The 19,258-nt window shown below is 38.6% G+C and overlaps 1 protein-coding gene across 1 annotated transcript in view; it reads left to right on the top strand.

Moving 5' to 3' along the window:
• Positions 1-1,604: 1,604 nt before the first annotated feature.
• Positions 1,605-19,258, top strand: part of PPFIBP1 (PPFIA binding protein 1) — a 542,301-nt gene continuing 524,647 nt past the window's right edge. The window contains exon 1 of the mRNA XM_030804628.1: positions 1,605-1,648. The gene's annotated coding sequence lies outside the window, so the exon portion shown is untranslated. The remainder of the gene's footprint in view (positions 1,649-19,258) is intronic.

The raw sequence follows: 19,258 nt of genomic DNA, 5'->3' as shown, positions 1-19,258 counted from the left end.
CACTCTGCTCCTACCAGAAGTCAAAACTACAGGGCCAAGTGCCTCACTTCATTGGAGAACTACATCTTCTCATAGTACTAAATGTAATAAATATATCTTTAGAGATTCTGAAAGTAAAATGTGATATTGAATCTAAAGCTGTACTTCTTAGCATTGCATAGCTGTGTTTTCTGTGTTAAATACAGCCAGCAAAATTTGTTTGCTAAAGCTAATTCTTTACTGAAAGGAAACTGAAAATTTAAACGTGAGTACATAGAAGGACGGACTTGAAATCTTATATACAGTTGTATAGTTAAAAATTAAAAGAAGGCTTAACTATCTGTTTTCTAAATTTATTTTTTCCCGTTATTGTAGGAGATTCTGTTCTTTTATCTTAGTGATGTGGGTGAATTATTTAGTTCCATGATTTGGCTAAAGTTGTTCATGACTTGCTACCTTACACATTAATGAAACTCTGTGCTTGTCAAGGAAGCATGAGTGCCAACTTGAAATGCCGAATAAATGTCAAGCTAGTCTTTTCCAATTTGCATTTTATTTTGCTTTTATGACACTAAGTATCTAATTTGATTATCTTCCTTGATTAACTTGGTCATATTTTTAAATTTGATGTAAGATTTAAACCTTAGGGCTATCCTATTCCTAATTATACTTTAAAAGACCTCTTTTTAATTTCATTACAAAGAAACTTGAAATAATTATACAATAACTATTATAAATGGGACTTCTGTTTATAATCTTTTTTTTTTTTTTTTTTTTTTTTGAGACGGAATCTCACTCTGTCATCCAAGCTGGAGTGCAGTGATGCAACCTCAGCTTACTGCAAACTCCACCTCCTGGGTTCAAGCAATTCCCCTGCCTCTGCCTCCGGAGTGGGTGTGATTACAGGTGCACGTCACCACTCCAGCTAATTTTTTGTATTTTTAGTAAAGTCAGAGTTTCGTCATGTTGGCCAGGCTGGTCTTGAACTCCTAATCTCAAGTGATCTGCCCGCCTTGGCCTCCCAAAGTGCTGGGATTACAGGCATGAGCCACCATGCCCGGCCTTCTGATAGTCTTGCTTCCTGCTTTTTATTGCCCTTGTCTGATTTCTGATGCTTGCATGTAAATTTTGGGGGTTTTGTTTTTCTTTTTGAGACGGAGTCTCGCTCTGTTACCCAGGCTGGAGTGCAGCAGCGCGATCTTGGCTTACTTCAACCTCTGCCTCCGGTTCAACGATTCTCCTGCCTCAGCCTCAGGAGTAGCTGGGATTATAGACATGCGCTATCATGCCGGGTTAGTTTTTTGTATTTTAGTAGAGATGGATTTCATCATGTTGGCCAGACTGGTCTCAAACTCCTACCTCAAGTGATCCATCCACCTTGGCCTCCCACAATGCTAGGATGAAAGGCGTGAGCCACCACGCCCAGCCGCGTCTAAATTCTTGTAGATTGTTTTCATCACAAAATCTGATTGTTGATTTAAAGAGCTAATATGCTCTCTGAAATGTTCTCTTTTAGTCATATCTGCCTAGTTTTTAAATCAATTTTAACTTGTAGGATGAACTGGCATCTTTAAAGAACAACTAGAAGAAAAGGAATCTGAAGTAAAAGGCTAACAAGAAAAATTGGTTTGCAAGATGAAAGGAGAAGGGATTGAAATTGTTGATAGAGGTAAGAAGATATATTTTACATTTGTCATCTCATTTTGTTAAAGTCTCCAAAATCTGTAAAAGAAAACCAATGATAGTCAATGTGGAGTTTTAGTATCAAGAAAGAGGGCAGAATCCAGCCAGGCCCAGAACACAAGGGATTCTCCAAGACTCTTTTCTGTGACTGGAAATCCATTAAATTCCTCTCAGCAGCTGGAAAGGAAATTCTGTAACTTTATTTGGTGTTTAAGATTACTAGACTGTAAATTCTCATCACAAGAATGGACTTGTCTCAATTGCAATGCAAGAGAATTTATGCCAAAGGAGTTAAAAAGAACCATCCCTATGTCCCGGGATCGTTACCTTCAGAACTGAAATTAGATCTCTAAAAGTAAGGGACTTAGAAACTGTTCTGCCCTTTTGAAGAAAGAGAAAACTGGTTCTGTATCTTTGGAAAAATTAGTAAAAAATTTATACCAGGGATTGGCCCTCTACCTTTCAGAAAGCAAAAATAGGCTAATTCTGTTTTTGGAAAAATGCATGAATTATCCAATTTTTTTCATAAACTGAAGAAGTTTGTTCTGAGTATTATATGGACCATCATTTCTAATAAAGTAGGTTTACATGAAGAAAATAGCCTGAATGAAATTTTTAAAAATTATATTTGGAAATATAATGTGCATAACATCTGGCAACACTAAGGTTAAAATTTAACCTTTTTATGTAATTATGAATGATGACTGTGGCACTATGAGATAACCAGCCATGTTTCTGAGCAAGAACATGTGAAGGATAGGGCTAGCATTCTATGTGAAGAACATGTGAAGGATAGGCTAGCATTCTGGAAAAGATCGTAATGTTGATGAAGGCAGCAGAACTAGATAGCAGAACGTTATGAATGATCAGTTTTACTCTTTCTTCCCAACTTCTCTAGCAAGGATTGTCTTCAATCTGGAAATGACAAAAATCAGCCTTTAAAATAAGGAAGAGCAATTCAATGAAGACAGGTAAGATAATAAGAGAGCGTTTAGTTACATTTTAAAATGAAATCATTAATTTAAAATGGTGATATATACCCATGGTAAGAATGTAAGCCAGAGCTGGCAACATCTCTGTCCTACAGAGAAATCCTTCCCCTGGAGTAGGATTGAATGAAGCCAAGAAGCTGAAAAAATTGCAGATGGGGCAAAGAAAGAGTCTGGAGACTCAAGTCCATTAGATTGCAGCACCATTTGTGCCCTTTTAGATTTTTTTTTTTGTTGTTGTTGTTGTTTTTGCTTAACTGAGTTCCAGTTGAGTTTTTTCTTTTAGTAAAAATGCCTGAAAAAAATAGTAAATTTATAGCTGAGCATTCTGATGCTCAGAGGGGTAAAGCAACTCACCCAGATTACAGGCAGGAAGCAGCAGAGCCAGGTTTCTAACTGAGGTTTCTCTGAGCCACAAACCTGTTTCTCTTTCCATTTTTCCTCTATTGATCAGTAGTTTTCTATGAATCTGTTGTCTAATGAAAAGTACTAGGTCCTCTAGGAGAATCCCTTCCTACTGTTATTGTTTCTAAAATTATCTGTTCATCTTTCAGATAGAAAACATCCATTCTTATATTGATGTCTTGCGGGGCAGAATGTGAATTTCTGCCTACAGTGCCCACAATGGCATCAAACCTATTATATGTTCAGGTCAACATTCAAACTCACAAAACTACCATAGGCCTCTTTGGCATCAGATTCACTCAGAGAAACATGAGACAGGGCTGGGCGTGGTGGCTCATGCCTGTAATCCCAGCACTTTGGGAGGTCATGGAGGGCAGCTCACTTGAGGTTGGGAGTTCGAGACCAGCCTAGCCAACACTGTGAATTTTTGTAAAAATACAAAAATTAGCCGTGCATAGTGGCAGGTGCCTGTAATTCCAGCTATCAGGGGGCTGAGGTGGGAGGATCGTTTGAATCTGCGAGTGGAGATTGCAGTGGAGCCGATCTCGCCACTGCACTCCAGCCTTGGCGACAGAGTGAGACCTGTGAGACTGTCTCAAGACAAAAAGAAAAAAAAGAAGAAGAAGAAAGAAGAAAAGAAAAACGAAAACATGAGACAGGAACCACAATTAACTATAGGTGGTGTCAGATGTCCCTCCAAATTATGCAGCTGCCCAGAGACAGCTAAATGCATGAAGGTATGATGCATATGAGGCAAGTGCAGGAACCACCCTGACTTAAGGTCTCATTCCTTCAGGAGCCCAATATCGCCTGTACAACTTCAGATGTGTCATTTTCTGGCATCACTACACATCCTCAGTTAAAACAGCACATTCAAGGATGCTAGAGGCTACAATCTCCATCAGGTATTTATGGTACGTTTTATTTCCTCCCACTCCAGATGCAATTTCCAATCAGAGATCATTTTTATATTATAAGCAATGTTGCTGAGTATACTGTTAACATCAGTACTCTAATCTGGTTCTAGGGGAACAGAACTAGAATGTTTAAACTAAAGGTCAAATTCATATGGAGCAGAGAAAAAGATTTTGTTAACTCTTAACCCCCAAAATGCCCCACTGATTAGCAGTTTGGCTATATGGTTTGCTTTAACCAAAGGAATGCAAGAGGAGGTGACTTACACCACCTCCAAGCAGAAGGCTTGTGAGCCATTGCATGATTTCATTCTTATTCCCTTTCCTTGCTGTGAGACAAGGGTAGCAGCATACCTCAGCTTAGTCTCCAATGAAATGAAAAGATATTTGATGAAGAAGCATGGAAGAAAGGTGCAATGGATCCTCAGTTGTTATAAAACCTCCGAGAGAGAAACATTTATTTGCTGTAAGCCATCACTAGTCAGAGGACTGTGGTTTAACTGCAGAATAACCTATTTTCCTGTTTAGTACATCCCTTTGAAAGATAGAGGCTTGGTTTATCATTCTCCTACCAGGAGTCCAGCTAAGCCAGCTAAGCTCTTCAGTAATGTGAACAGCCTTAATTCTGGCAAGAATCCCCAACTCGAGTCGGATGGAAAGTTGTTTCCTCTTATCGACCAGTTTTGATGTTAGAACAGTCCAAGTAATGCCTGAGAAAATAATGTATATAGATTAATGATGGTTTATTGATCTAATTTATCTTCTCCTTTGTATACTCAGGTTCAGTCAAGAGAACAGGAATTATACAGAGTTACCTGAATACATATAATTTTTATTTTTTATATTTATTTATTGAGACGAGTCTCACTTACTCTGTGGCCCAGGCTGGAGTGCAGTTGGTGAATCTTCGCTCACTACAATCTCCGCTCTTGGGTTCAAGCAATTCCTCCTGCCTTAGCCTCCAAGAGTAGTTTGGTACTACAGGCGCCCACCACCCATGCCCAGCTAATTTTTGTATTTTTATAGTAGAATGGGTTTTTTGCCATGTTGGCCAGGCTGGTCTGGAACTCCTGACCTCATGTATCGGCCCACCTCGGCTCCCCAAAGTTACAGGCGTGAGCCACTGCGCCCAACCAATAAATATAATTTAATATAAAAGAATTGTCAACGAGGCCAGAGCACTTGAACCAAGGTGGGGAGGGCAGAGGTTGCAGTGAGCTGAGATTGAGCCACTGCAACCTCCATGCACTCCAGCCTGGGTGAACAGAGTGAGACTGTCTGAAAAAAAAAAAAAAAAGAATTGTCCAAACGAAATATAAATATTGTCAACCTGGTGACCAAAAAGGTGAAAAGAAAAAAATCTAAGATATTACAGAGGTAGCAACTGCAGGGAACTCTTAACCACCTCTAGGTCTGAGGGAACCAAAAGTAAGAGGCTGGAATTCTTAAAATGTAGAAACTTAGAGGAGCGGCGGCGTGAAGCTGAAACTCAGACATCTGAGGAGAAAGGTGCTGCTCAGTTGGTGTGTTGTCTCTGAGTTTGGAGGCAGTGTCTCTTGGAGCTGGGATCTGTCTTTGGAAGAGGGGTTTGTGCTGGTGTCTCTTGGTGGGGAGGTGGGGTGCAGTCCAGTTATTTCTGCAGGTGGTAGGGAAACTGAAAACTGGATCCACTGCTGCTATGGTGAACAGTTAATGGTGCCAGTAGCAAGAACCAAAAGCAAACAGGAAGCTCACAGGATGAAAGCTGGTGTCCCTCCTTCCTCTTCCCACATTTCAGTCTCCCTCTAGCACCCCTATCATCAGAGCTTAACAGAGAGCCAGCTAGCAAAGCTGAAATGGGATGTGGAAGAGATGCAGCAAACCTCACTGATTCCAGTGCACAGGGCACCTGGGCTAAGGCGTGAGTGAGGGCTGTGGTTCAACCTGTGCTCTCCCATGTCCAACGCCAAGTCTTGTGTGGGGCTACGTCAGCCAGGAGACAGAGGCATTTTTTTTTCAAATTCAACACAGAGGTGTATGTAGGCTAGCATATGCACTGATGCACGGATCATTTAATAGTCTTCCTTCCATCTTCCTAAAATGGCTCTGAAGAGCATGTATCTTTTTTTTTTTTTTTGATCCAGGGTTCTCACTTTGTCACCCAGGCTGGAGTGCAGTGGTGGAATCATAGCTCACTGTAGTCTTGGCCCCTGGGCTCAAGCACCCTCCCACCTCAGCCTCCCTGTATTGGGGAGCTGGGACTCAGGCATGCACCACCATGCCAAGCTAATTTTTGCATTTTTTGTTAGAGATGATGTTTCACTATGTTGCCCAGGCTGGTCTCAAGCTCCTGGGCCAAGCCATTCCACCTGCCTCCACATCCTAAAGTTTCTGGAATTGCAGGCATGAGCTACCGAGATTGGCTGAAAAGCATGTATTTTTATTGTAATATTCCAGACAAACTTACATGCAACCTTTTGCAATTTCATATATAGCCCCCCTTATGTACCATCAAATATTTGTATGGATTTGTTTGAATTGGTTTCTGCATTCTTCCACCACTTCTCTTTCTACTGGCACTGTGGGTGCGTTTATGCAGTGTAGGTTTAGTGCTCTCTTTTCATATTCTGGACTTCTAGCTATGCAACCATAATAGTCTTTACTGCTACCTTTGGCCTCTTTTTTATTTTTCCTTCTGTTGTCTTCACTAGATCATGCCATTGCACTCCAGCCTGGATGATAGAGCAAGGCTCCATCTCAAAAAAAACAAAAACAAAAAATCCGTAAATAGATCATTAATTATAACCAAGAAAAATGCTGTCATTTTTGTTTACTCAACTAACCTCATGAAAATCCTGAAAAACACAGTAAATTATATAAAAATATAGTTATATGTAGGTATATAACAAAATATTAATGGTGGTTATCTCTGGTTCAGGATTGGTAGTTTTTATTGTATTTTACTACTGAAAATCTTATTTTTCTCTATAGGACATGCATTTGATTGTAATAAGAATAAACTTAAAAAAAATAAAAAGAGGCTGGGCACAGTGGGCTCACGCCTATAATCTCAGCATTTGGGAGGCCAAGGCTGGAGGATTGCTTGAGACCAAGAGTTCAAGACCAGCCTTAGGGAAAAACGAGACCCCATCTATACAAAATCTTAAAATTATCTGGGCATGAGGCATGCACCTGTAGTTCCAGGTTTCAGAAGGCTGAGTCAGGAGGATTGCTTGAGCCCGGAAGTTCAAGGCTGCAGTGAGCTATGATTTGCACCACTGCACTCCAATCTGGGTGACAGACCCTGTTTCAAAGTAAGTTAAAAATAAATAAAAGCAACAGATAAAAGCAACAAGTAAAAAGGGATCAAATATATTTGGAGTTTTAGGGAAGTCTGATATAAAGTATCTTCTGGCTGGGCATGTGGCTCACACCATAATCCAGCACCTTGGGAGGCCAAGGTGGGCAGATCACTTGAGCTTAGGAATTCAAGACCAGCCTGGGCAACATGGCGAGATCCATCTCTACAAAAATTCAAAAAATTAGCCGTCATGGTGGTGTGTGACTGTGACCCAGCTACTCGGGAGCTGAGGTGGGAGGATCGCCTGAGCCTTGGAGGTAGAGGCTGCAGTGAGCTGAGATCACACCACTGCACTCCAGCATGGGTGACAGAGTGAGACCCTGTCTCAAAAATAAATTAAAGTATTTCTTCACAATGATTTAAAATAGTACTAAAGCAACAAGTAGAAATAAAAATTAAGTTGTTCCATTTAATGAAACATAAGTGAGTAGTAATTTGATATATAGTTACAGATTTCCAAAGAGGGTGAAAAAGAATAAATTGGAATCTGTAATAGCAATATTGTGGAATAGATTTGCAAATAAGAATCAATGAAACATCTTTTTTTAATATAGAAATATCTGAAAAAGATAATTTATTTGACAGAGAAACAAAATGGCGAAAAAATGCTGAGAATTTTTTTCACTTTTTTCTTACATACATGGAAACAGCCAGGGAAAAAAGGGTACTCTGTATAATGCTTCAGTGAGATATGCTAAGCATTTTCTATGAGAAAGAAGAAACACCTTTGGTCAGAAATGGGTTCAGATGAAATTTGTTCTGCTCACCTTTAGAATAGTGTGGTTGGCTTCCTGCAATGTTTTTATGATAGGAAATTAAATCTTAGGCTCAGCCTCATTTTGGTTCTTGATGCCTTGTTTTGTTTCCCCAGGGAAGCTTTCCCTGTCCCCTACTCTAAGTGAGGGTCCACTCTCTGAGACTGTTCTTTTTTTCAGAACACGAACCTCAGTTCATAGTGTGATCATTTGATTCATACCTGAGTACCTTATTTGCCCATCAGCTCCATAATGTGTGAGCCTGTTCATGCTCACCATGCGTGGTATCCCTAGAGCCTAAGCAGTCATGAAACATCGTAGGCACTCCATAAGTATTGTGAATCAATAAATAAACGGATGAATTAAAAATTTAAAAGTAAATAATTGGAATGGATTATGAGACAGTAGAAAAACTTAGTTAACTTTTTAGGTACTGTAAGAGAACATCTTTAAAATGTTTCTTGGGGATTTAACAGAAGATAAAAGGGCAATAAATTTAAGGGGAACTGCATATGAGAAAGAATATGAAAAACTACCAATCTTCCAGAAAAAAAAATCAGTAATTTCCTTACATACAGTAAAAGAGTTTAGTACTTTCTATTCTGAGTTCTATTTGAATATTTTTCTCTTTTATATGGTATAAGAGGGCTGTTTTCTTGAGTAAAATATTTTAGTAACCTAATATCGCTGGTTAATCAAATGTCTTCATAGTGTAAGATTTGAAATAGAAAGCCACGTTGAGTCTTTCAATACACAGAGAAGCTAGATTACAAGAGAAAGAGGCTTTGCCTCACTTTTTTCTTTTTTTTTAACCTTCTTGTAGTTTTCTGGGCTGTCTTTACAGATTTTTGGTTCATAGATTTTCTAAGATTTTTGACATATTATATATCTTTTATTCAATACTTCTAATAAGAAGAAAAAATACCCTTTCCTCACCATCTTACAACTTTGAAAAAAATACTGTAAGATTTCCACTGTGGTGAAAAAAGTTTTATTCACTCTAGAAAACTGGGTCATCTTCTTTTCAGAACCTTTTTTTCTAAATCTGAGAACAGATTTAAGGAAAGCAAGGCAGAACGTTTTCAATAATCCAGTGGGAATTCCTCTTAGGAACAAAGAAGCAAGATAGCTAGAGAAGATGATTGCACAGACTTAGCAAGGTTAAAACGGCTATTTCTAATACTTAAAAATGTGTCAGTTAGAAGCAGTTGATTCAACAAGAGGCAGAAATGGGTTTTTTTCAATTCTGTTGGGGAACAAAAATCAGATGACATCCCTCAAATCTGTACATTTTAAATATATCAAATTATTAGTTTCCTGGTGTACTGTATTTTGGCTTTTAGGTTTATGATTCTTAGTATGAGAGAGGAAGGATAATATTCAACATAGTAAAAAAAAAAAGGAGGAACATGCAAATATTTTACTTAAGGCTGAGATGAGATTGGAAGAAACCAACAAGTCCGTTTGAGGATAAACAAAGTTGCACTTGAAGAAGGGCAAAAATCAGAAGTGACCTAATAAAATCTCCCTAATAACAGTAATGTAAGGTGATATTATATATAACTTTGCTCTCTGGCTCCTGGAAAATTATCCTTATTTAAGTAGTTATCTATCTTGCCTCACAAATAATCCCTTAGAACTTTTTATTTCTGTTACTTTCTAGATTGAAAAAACATAATTAAAAATTATTTTATCTGTAAAATATCTACTGCTCAGTTCTCAAATTTAGTGTAATGAGTTGTTTTTAAAAGTCAGATTACAGAAGACAAACCAAACACTACACTACTTCTCCACAACTAATGTATGATAAAAATGAGAACAAATGATTAAATATATAAGCTGATAAATGCAAAATTGTTTAAAATACCTTTTATATCTTATGATATCTAAGGCAATGGATTGAAATAGCTCTTCCTTGATAACTTTGAGGTTAATGAAAATTGTGATTATATTTAATTAGAGGAATTCAGTATATTTCTTCATTTTCCTTAGAGATTTCCATGGAGAGAAAATAAATTTCCACAATCATAAATTTATGTTTTTATTAAAATTCTTAATATATTTTATTTATAAATCGCAAATGTTCTTGGAGACAATTTAGAAGATCTAGATTTTTTTTTTTTTAAAAAAGAAGAAATAACCACTCATCATTTCATCACCCAAAATAACACTGGCAGCATTCTGGTATCTATCTGTTTAGACTTTTCTTTTGCCTTCTTCTGTAATACATATTGTTTCAATAAAAATTGAATCATAATGTACATTATTTTATCTAACCTGCTTTTTCCACTTAAACACATATTGAAAATAAATTTCTATTTTACTTTTTAAAATTAAATATCTTAATATTTAACAATTTGTTTATTGTTGGACATCTAGATTGTTATAATCTATAATGAAGATACTTACTATTATTATGTTATTTATTTATTTTGGAAACAGAGTTTCACTCTGTCACCCAGGCTGGAGGCAGTGGCATGATTTTGGCTCATTGCAACCCCATATGTTGAGTTCAGGCAATTCTCCTGCCTCAGCCTTCTTAGTTGCTGGGACTACAGGTGCACACCACCATGTCTGGCTAATTTTTGTGTTTTTAGTAGAGACAGGGTTTCACCATGTTGGCCAGACTGGTCTCAAACTCCTGGCCTCAAGTGATGTACCCATCTCAGCCTCTCAAAGTGCTGGGATTACAGGTGTGAGCCACCATCCCCGGCCTGAAGATACTTATTATGTATGTTATTTATATAAACAGCATTAAATTACTAACAATTTTTTTCACTAAATTTATGGGATATAAATCCTAATTTTGGAGAGAAAAAGCAAGTCAGGATTAGACTTAGGTAAAATTTAATTTAGCAACATTTATGTAGTAATTCCTGCCAAGCACTATTCTAACCCTTTAGAAATATTAACTCATTTAATCCTAATAACTCTCAGAGATATGTATTGTTCCTATTCTCATTTTACGATGGGAAAATGAGGCACAGAGAGTTTAGGCAACTTGCTCATTGTCATTGTCATAGGTAGTAAGGGGTAGAGCTAGTCTTGCATCAGGCTCATACTCTTAACCATTCCCTTACAAGGCCTCTTTCTGTTATTTTGGGTAATCTGTGAAGTGGGGTTTGTGAAGTTAATGGGAAGCCTGGTGGGGGTACGTCAGAAAGATAGCTTGATAGGCATTTGGAAGGATTTTGATATTAAAGGAAGCTAGAACTTCTCCATAGATCACGAACGGAACACTTGGCTTATTTTATTAGAATCAAAAACAGAAAATCATATCTGAGGATTGGTATCCTTCTCTTTTCAAATCTTTTGTGATTTTCTAATGCAGCATTCCAAAATATAATGATTGTGAAGAGTGTCATTTTTAAACTTTCTTCTAACATTTTCCTGTAAAGAAAATCTACTGAATATAATTCATTTAATGAGAAAAAAATTATAAACTGCATTTACAGTGATGTACTCTCTTAAATGTTGCCCAAAAGTTTGCTATTTAGGCTTGAATAGAGTTAATCGTAAGAAATCCTGTGCTCATATAGAAGCAACAACATAATACTGTTTGTTTTGCATCAAAGTCAGTGAATATAAAGATTAACTTAAAAGCAGCTGTCCTAAAAGCAACCTCAAATAGGCAGTTAAAACCAGCGGAAGACCTGTTACAATGAAACATGCTCGGAGGAACTAAAGAAAGTTCCAAGGACAAAACTCTTTAGAAGTCTCCGGGGTTGGATGGCAGGCCTATTTACAAGAGGGATTAGTTGTTTTGAGGAAGAACAAAGGCCCCTTCTTTATGCTCACTGAGGCTGGTCTTCTGTGGGAAATTTTGCTGTTACAGTTACAGGGACTGGAGTTCTCTACACTGTTTAAAACAAACAGCACTATCGAAGGAACATACCTCAAAATAGTAAGAGCCATCCATGACAGACCTACCGCCAATATCATTCTGACTGGGCAAAAGCCGGAAGCATTCCTTTTAAGAACTGGAACAAGACAAAAATGCCCAGTCTCGCCACTCCTATTCAACATAGTACTGGAAGTCCTAGCCAGAGCAATCAAACAAGAGAAAGAAATAAAAGGCATCCAAATAGGAAAAGAAGTCAAACTCTCTCTTTTCCCTGACGATATGATTCTATACCTAGAAAACCCTGAAGACTCTGCCAAAGGCTCCTGGAACTGATAACAACTTCAGTAAAGTTGTTTGGATACAAAACCAATGTACAAAATCAGTAGCATTTTTATACACCAGTAATGTTCAAGCCAAATCAAAAATGCAATCCCATTTACAATAGCCACAAAAAATAAAATACCTAGGGATACAGCTTTAACCAAGGAGGTGAAAAATCTCTAGGAGAACTACAGAACACTGCTGAAAGAAATCAGAGATGACACAAACAAATGGAAAAACATTTCTTGCTCATGAATTGGAAGAATCAATATTGTTAAAATGGCTATATTGCCCAAATCAATCTACAGAGTCAACACTATTCCTATCAAACTACCAATGTCATTTTTCAAAGAATTAGAAAAAAACTATTCTAAAATTCACTTGGAACCAAAAAGATCCCGAATCGCCAAAGCAATCCTAAGCAAAAACAACAAAGCCAGAGGCATCACTTTACCTGACTTCAAATTATTCTATAAGGCTACAGTAACCAAAACAGCATGGCACTGGTACAAAAACAGACACACAGACCAATGGAACAGAATAGAGAACCCAGAAATAAAATCATACACCTATAACCAATTGATCTTTGACAAAGCTGACAAAATAAGCAATGGGGAAAGGACTGCCTTTAATAATGATGCTAGGATAACTGGCTAGTCATATGCAGAAGAATAAAACTAGATCCCTACCTGTCACCATGTATAAAAATTAACTCAAGACTGATCAAATATTTAAATGTAAGAACTCAAACTATAAAAAACCCCAGAAAAAAAATCTAGGAAATACCATTCCGGACATCAGCCTGGGCAAAGAATTTATGGCTAAGACCTCAAAAGCAGTCACAAAACCAAAAATTGACAAATGGGACCTAATTAAACTAAAGAGCTTCTGCCTAACAAAAGAAATTATCAACAGAGTAAACAGGCAACCTACAGAAATGGGAGAAAATTTTCACAAACTATGCATCCAACAAAGGTCTAATATCCAGAATCTATAAGGAACTTAAACATGTCAACAAGCAAAAAACAACTCCATTAAAAAATGAGCAAAGGACATGAACAGACACTTCTCAAAAGAAGACATACAGGTAGCCAACAAACATTAAAAAGTGCTCATCATGACTGATCATCAGAGAAATGCAAATCAAAACCACAATAAATACCATCTCACACCAGTTGGAATGGCTATTATAAAAAGTAAAAAAATAATAGATGCTGACAAGGCTTCAGAGAAAAAGGAACACTTACACATTGCTGATAGGAATGTATTAATAAATTAGTTCAGCCACTATGGGAAGCATTTTGGAGATTTCTCAAATAACTTAAAACAGAGCTACCATTCAACCCAGAAATCCCATTACTGAGTATATACCCAAAGGAAAAGAATCGTTCTACCAAAGAGACACATGCACTTGTATGTCCATCACAGCACTATTCACAATAGCAAAGACATGAAATCAACCTAGGTGCTCATCCATGGTGGATTGGTTAAAGAAAATGTGGTACTTATACACCATGGAATACTATGCAGCCACAAAAAGAATGAAATCATGTCCTTTGTAGCAACAAGGATGCAGCTGGAGGCCATTATTCTAAGAGAATTAACGCAGGAACAGAAAACCAAATATCACATGTTCTTACTTATAAGTGGGAGCTAAATATTGGGTACACATGGATGCAAACATAAGAACAATAGATACTGGGAACTCCAAGAATGGGGAAGAAGGGAGAGGGGCAAGGGCTGGAAAACTACCTATTGGATACTATCCTCACTACATGGGTGAAGGGGTCAATCGTACCCCACACCTCAGCATCATGCTCATGCAATATACCAGTGGAACAAGCCTGCATATGTACCCCATGAATCTAAAATCAAAGTTGAATTTCTTAAAAAGAAATAAAAATAGGTTGTGTTAAAGAAAAAAAAAAAAACAACTAGCAGCACAACACGTAAGTTTAATTCTGACAAGTTAATGAGGCTAGTCACTGGTGAACTAAGAGAAAGTGAGGGATTCAACCCAGCAGTGGAACAGGGGTAGGACACAAACAGAATAAGTGACCCATATTAGCAAGGCATATTGCATTTTATCGCATCACATCATATTTTAGAGCTAGTTGCCTAACTCAGAGGCAACTATAGAAAAATTAAATTTGTTAAACTGAGAAGATTATTTTGCTAGATTCCATTGCAAGTTTTGTTTAGGGGAAGACAGTTTCCATGATACCTCAGATGCGTTCCCTCTTTATCACTGAAGAGGACCATTCTGGAACCTCCCTATGCTGCTAACGGGGTCATGGTGTGGTTTGAGTCTCCAGTGCACATTGGAAGATAAGAAAGAGTCTGGGTGGGACCATGAGAGGGCTTTTCTACCACTTATCTGGCAGACAATTTCTTCCAGTCCTAGTTGCTGTCCTCAGCAATCATAGAGTTCAGTAAGCATAAGTTAAAGAGCCAGACTCATTCAGTAATCTAAAAGAAAGGAAGAGACAAGGGTCAGCGGAAAGACTCTAAAGAAATCAGACTTAAGTTTGATCAGTGTAACATTATGGGTGGTTTAGTTCCACTTCTGTGGGGCTGAAAGTTTGATTACATGGCAAACATGACAAAGAACAAGCTTGGAGAGTCTGTGGAGTTGTTATTGCTTGGTTTCGTTATTTGAGGATTCTCTTTCTAAATGTAAGACAGTGAAGTGACATACTCTGAACACAGACCTAAATTTACCCTGTAAGTGGCCTTAAAACGAGAAAACTCAGTCTGAGAACTGGTGAACTGAAAACCAACATAGGAGAAGAAGGTGCTCAAGAACGCATCCAAGCAAATATTTTCAAATATGTTTTTATTACTGTTACTTTTTCAAAAACAAAAAGGAAGAGGATCCTTCTATTTACTCAATCACTCAACAAAAATTTATGGTCTGCTAACTGCCCGGAACATCAGAGGTGAGTAAGACAGGTCCCTGCTCTTAGGTCCTTTAGAGTCCCTGGGGAAGCGACTCTGTCAGAGACCTGCACTTCCTGTTGTGGCCGTCTCTATCACACAGAGCTGGGTCCTGACTTCTGTTTGCAGTGTAGGTTTTCAGTAACTGACAGAATATGATAGCAGCTGCCATTGATTGCTGCTTACTAAGTGCTTTACAAATGTGATGTCTCTTAAATCCTTAGAACAACTAGGCCTGAGGTAACCTACAGGGGCCTTGTGCAAACTATAAACAGAACTCCTGCAGGATAGATGCTGCCCAGTGATCTGAGCTCAGGTGAGATGCTAGTCCCTTCTCACCTCTTCCACTAGGTTCCTTTGTTCACAGGCTGTACAACTGTACTTGGCATGCCCGTCAAGAACCTAGTTAAGATATCATCAGTCTCATTTTACAAAGGAGGAACCTGAGGTCCAGAGAGGTTAAATAACTTTTCCAAAGTCATACTCTCAGGAAGCAACAGAGCCTTGACACAAAGCTGCGTTTGTTTGTTTCTGAAATGCTGTTGTCTTTCTCCTATTTCAATTTGGCTTCTTGTTGTTTTGCCAAGGCTTACCAAATCTCCCTTTGCTGAGGCAATAATAATAGAGTTCCCTAAGAGCCTATTATTTCTTATGCATGATTTCCATATGGTCTTAGAAGTCTTCTCCTTCTGTTCTTTCCTACTGACATTGTTTTTGTTTGTTTTTTGAGACAAGGTCTCACACTGTTGCCCAGGCTGGAGTGCAGTGGTGTGATCACGGCTCACTGCAGCCTTAACCTCCCCAGCTGAAGCAATCCTCTCACCTCAGCCTCCCAAGTAGCTGGGACTACAGGCATGCACCATCACACCTGGCTAATTAAAAATTTTTTTTTGTACAGACTAGGTCTCGCTATGTTGCCTGGGCTGGTCTCAAACTCCTGGGCTCAAGAGATCCTCCCAACTTCCCGGCCTCCCAAAGTGCTGGGATTACAGGAGTGAGCCACTACACCTAGCCAACATTGTTAATAATAACATCAAAATGCCTATTTTTTTTTAAACTGATGGTGTGATTTAAATCCAGATCACTTAAACAATACTCAATAAAAATATTTGTAAGCCTATATAAATCTGCAAGTAGAGGTAATACACATAAGAATGTTAATACATAAATGTATACAAAGGCAATTTCATATTTTTTTTTAAAATGGCTTTTCCTTTGAGAGGATTTGCCTCACTGCTGTCTTTGCCCACACCATGGTCTTTCAAGGTCACTTGTGAATGGGAGTGTTGTGGGCATCAGTCCATTATCAATGCCTACCAACTTCACCAAGCTGACCTGTCTGTGAGTCAAGCTTGAGTTCCTCTCCTCTGTTAGCTAGTCATAGAAAAACCACCATGAAGTCATGGGTGAGAGCCAAGGAAGAGATGTCAGTCAGTGCCACAGCAGGGGGCTCAGGGAGCCTGGCCACCTTTCCTGCAGCTCATCTGTGCCTTGTGCACCTGCTCAAGCACATTCTCCAGTGTACTGCTTCTCTCTTACAGTAGATTCTGGCTGAGCCCACCTATCCTTGTAACTTGGGGCTTTGAGATCATCTGGCTTATGATGAGCTGTTCTGGCCACATGGCCACTTGGTGTCCCGTGGTGAGGTCCTCAGCCTATAGGGGCCCAGTAGCCTGCCAGGAGCTGCATTCCACCAGTGTGGAATGTTCTGCAAGCAAAACCAAAGGAGCCTAACAAGTGGTGTGCTTCTTTCTTACAAGTAGGCAGTGAAAGATGCAGCAAACTACTTTTTACTTTGAAGGGGCCATCAATACATCTCCTGTCCTAATCTGGCAGGCCTCTGGATCTTCATAGGGTTAATGTTGTGCCCTCTGGATTATACATATCTATTAAGGCATCTACAGTACATGCCACATCTTGCTCATTATCATGTATCCTCAAAATAGTAGACCAATATAATTTTTGTGAAATGACCAGATAGTACAGATCCCTATGACAGAAAATAAGAGAAGAACTAATATAGTCCTGGGGCAATCCTGTGAATTTATACCATTGTCATTTCCTGCTAATGCAAACTGCACTGATCCTCTTTTTTGATTGGTATGAAAAGACTATTTTCATCAGATCAATGATGGCATACTACATACTAGAGGCTGTGTTAATCTTCTCTAGTAAAGATATCACACCCAGTGCAGTAGCTGCAATTGGGACTACTCCTTTGTTAAACTAAAGAAGTACACAGTCATTTACCATCTGGTTTTATAGATGCCAGAATGGTAACTCAACGGGAACAACTACCCTTGCATCCTTTAAATCTTTGAGGGTGGCTCTAATCTCTTCTATGTCCCTTGGAGATGTGATATGGTTTTTATTTACTATCTTGGCTGGATGGGGGTTTGGCAGTTTCAGGGGCTTCCATTTGGCCTTTTCTATTACAATTGCTCTTACTCATGGGACTTATAACATTCTAATTAACAAGAAAATCACAGCTTGAAAAACTAGATATTTCCATCTCTAATGTTACACAACATTATATTATATAAGGTGCATGTATGCTCACCCTCTCACCTCCTCCTTTTCACTTCAGTTACATTTCAGCAGCTCACTCCAGCTGCTCTGTCAAGCTGTTGTTTTCTGCCCTGAGGCTTCTCTGCTGTAGTCAGTGGGACACCTGCAGCAGCCTTCTTAGCCCTTCTGTCAAACGTGCAAACCTTGAAATAGGAGGAACTGAACACCCTTGACCAGGGGGGAGGGAAGCCGTGGATGAATCCTTCCATCTTATCTCCCTCAGGCAGACAATGATGAGGTTCATTCTATATGGCTGTTTGCAAGGATTTCTAGAAAGAACACCTCAGTTTCCCGTGGTGGTGGTCAGCTTTATAACCCATCCTTGATTTGGCTTTCCTTCCAGCCCAGTGTCACTCTTCCACCTCCCCTCTCCTATTCCTTGAGATCACTTACCAAATAAAGCAGCTGTTGTGAGATCTAGTTTCAGGATCTACACCGTGAGCTTGGTGTGGCACTTTCATATATAGAATTTATACATGTTGTTGTACCAAATCAGAAAACACATGTAGGTACTTCAAAGAAAGAATCGTGCAAGATCCTACTATCTAGATATAGCTTTCTAGACTATTGTTTATGCATCTATTTTTTGAATAATGGGAAGTACAGTAAGTAAAGTATTTTTGCTTTAAGAAAAAGTATTTTTTGTATTGTAAACATTTTATGTATTGTAAACATTTTTCGTTCATGGTGAGAACATTAAAATCCTCCTTTTTTTAGCTGTTTTGAAATATATAATAAAGTATTACTAACTATGGTCACCAGGCTATGCAATAATGGATTACTAGAACTTATTACTCCTAGCTGAAACTTTGTACCACTTGACCAACCCCTCTCCTTTCCCCACCACCTCCACCCCACTGGCCTCTAGTGAGATCTCGGTTCACTGCAACCTCCGTCTCCTGGATTCAAGCAATTCTTGTGCCTCAGCCTCCTGAGTACCTGGGATTACAGGTGTATGACACCACACCCAGCTAATTTTTGTATTTTTAGTAGAGACAGGGTTTCAGAATGTTGGTGAGGCTGGCCTTGAACTCCCAGCCTCAAGTGATCTGCCTGCCTCAGCCTCCCAAAGTGCTGGGATTACGGGCGTGAGTCACCCACCTGGCCTTACCCTCTACTTCTATGAGTTTGATTTTTTTTAGACTTCACAAATAGGTGAGATCATATGGTATTTGTCTTTCTGTGCCTGGATTATTTCACTTAGCATAATGTCCTCTAGTTCATCCATATTGTTACAAATGACAGAATTTCCTATTTTTTTTTTTTAGGATGAATAGTATTCTATTGTGTATATATACCACATTTTAAAACTCACTCATCTGTTGATGGATACTCTGGATGTTTCCATATTGTGGCTATTTTTTGTTTGTTTGGTTTTGGTTTTTATTATACGTTAAGTTCTGGGATACATGTGCGGAACGTGTAGGTTTGTTACATAGGTATACATGTGCCATGGTGGTTTGCTGCATCCATCAACCTGTCATCTACATTAGGTATTTCTCCTAATGCTACTCCTCCCCTAG

Source organism: Nomascus leucogenys, chromosome 23 (assembly GCF_006542625.1).
Source record: "Nomascus leucogenys isolate Asia chromosome 23, Asia_NLE_v1, whole genome shotgun sequence".
Lineage (NCBI taxonomy): Eukaryota > Metazoa > Chordata > Mammalia > Primates > Hylobatidae > Nomascus > Nomascus leucogenys.
The sequence above is the reverse complement of the archived record's forward strand: the minus strand, read 5'-3'. Positions and strand labels throughout refer to the sequence as shown.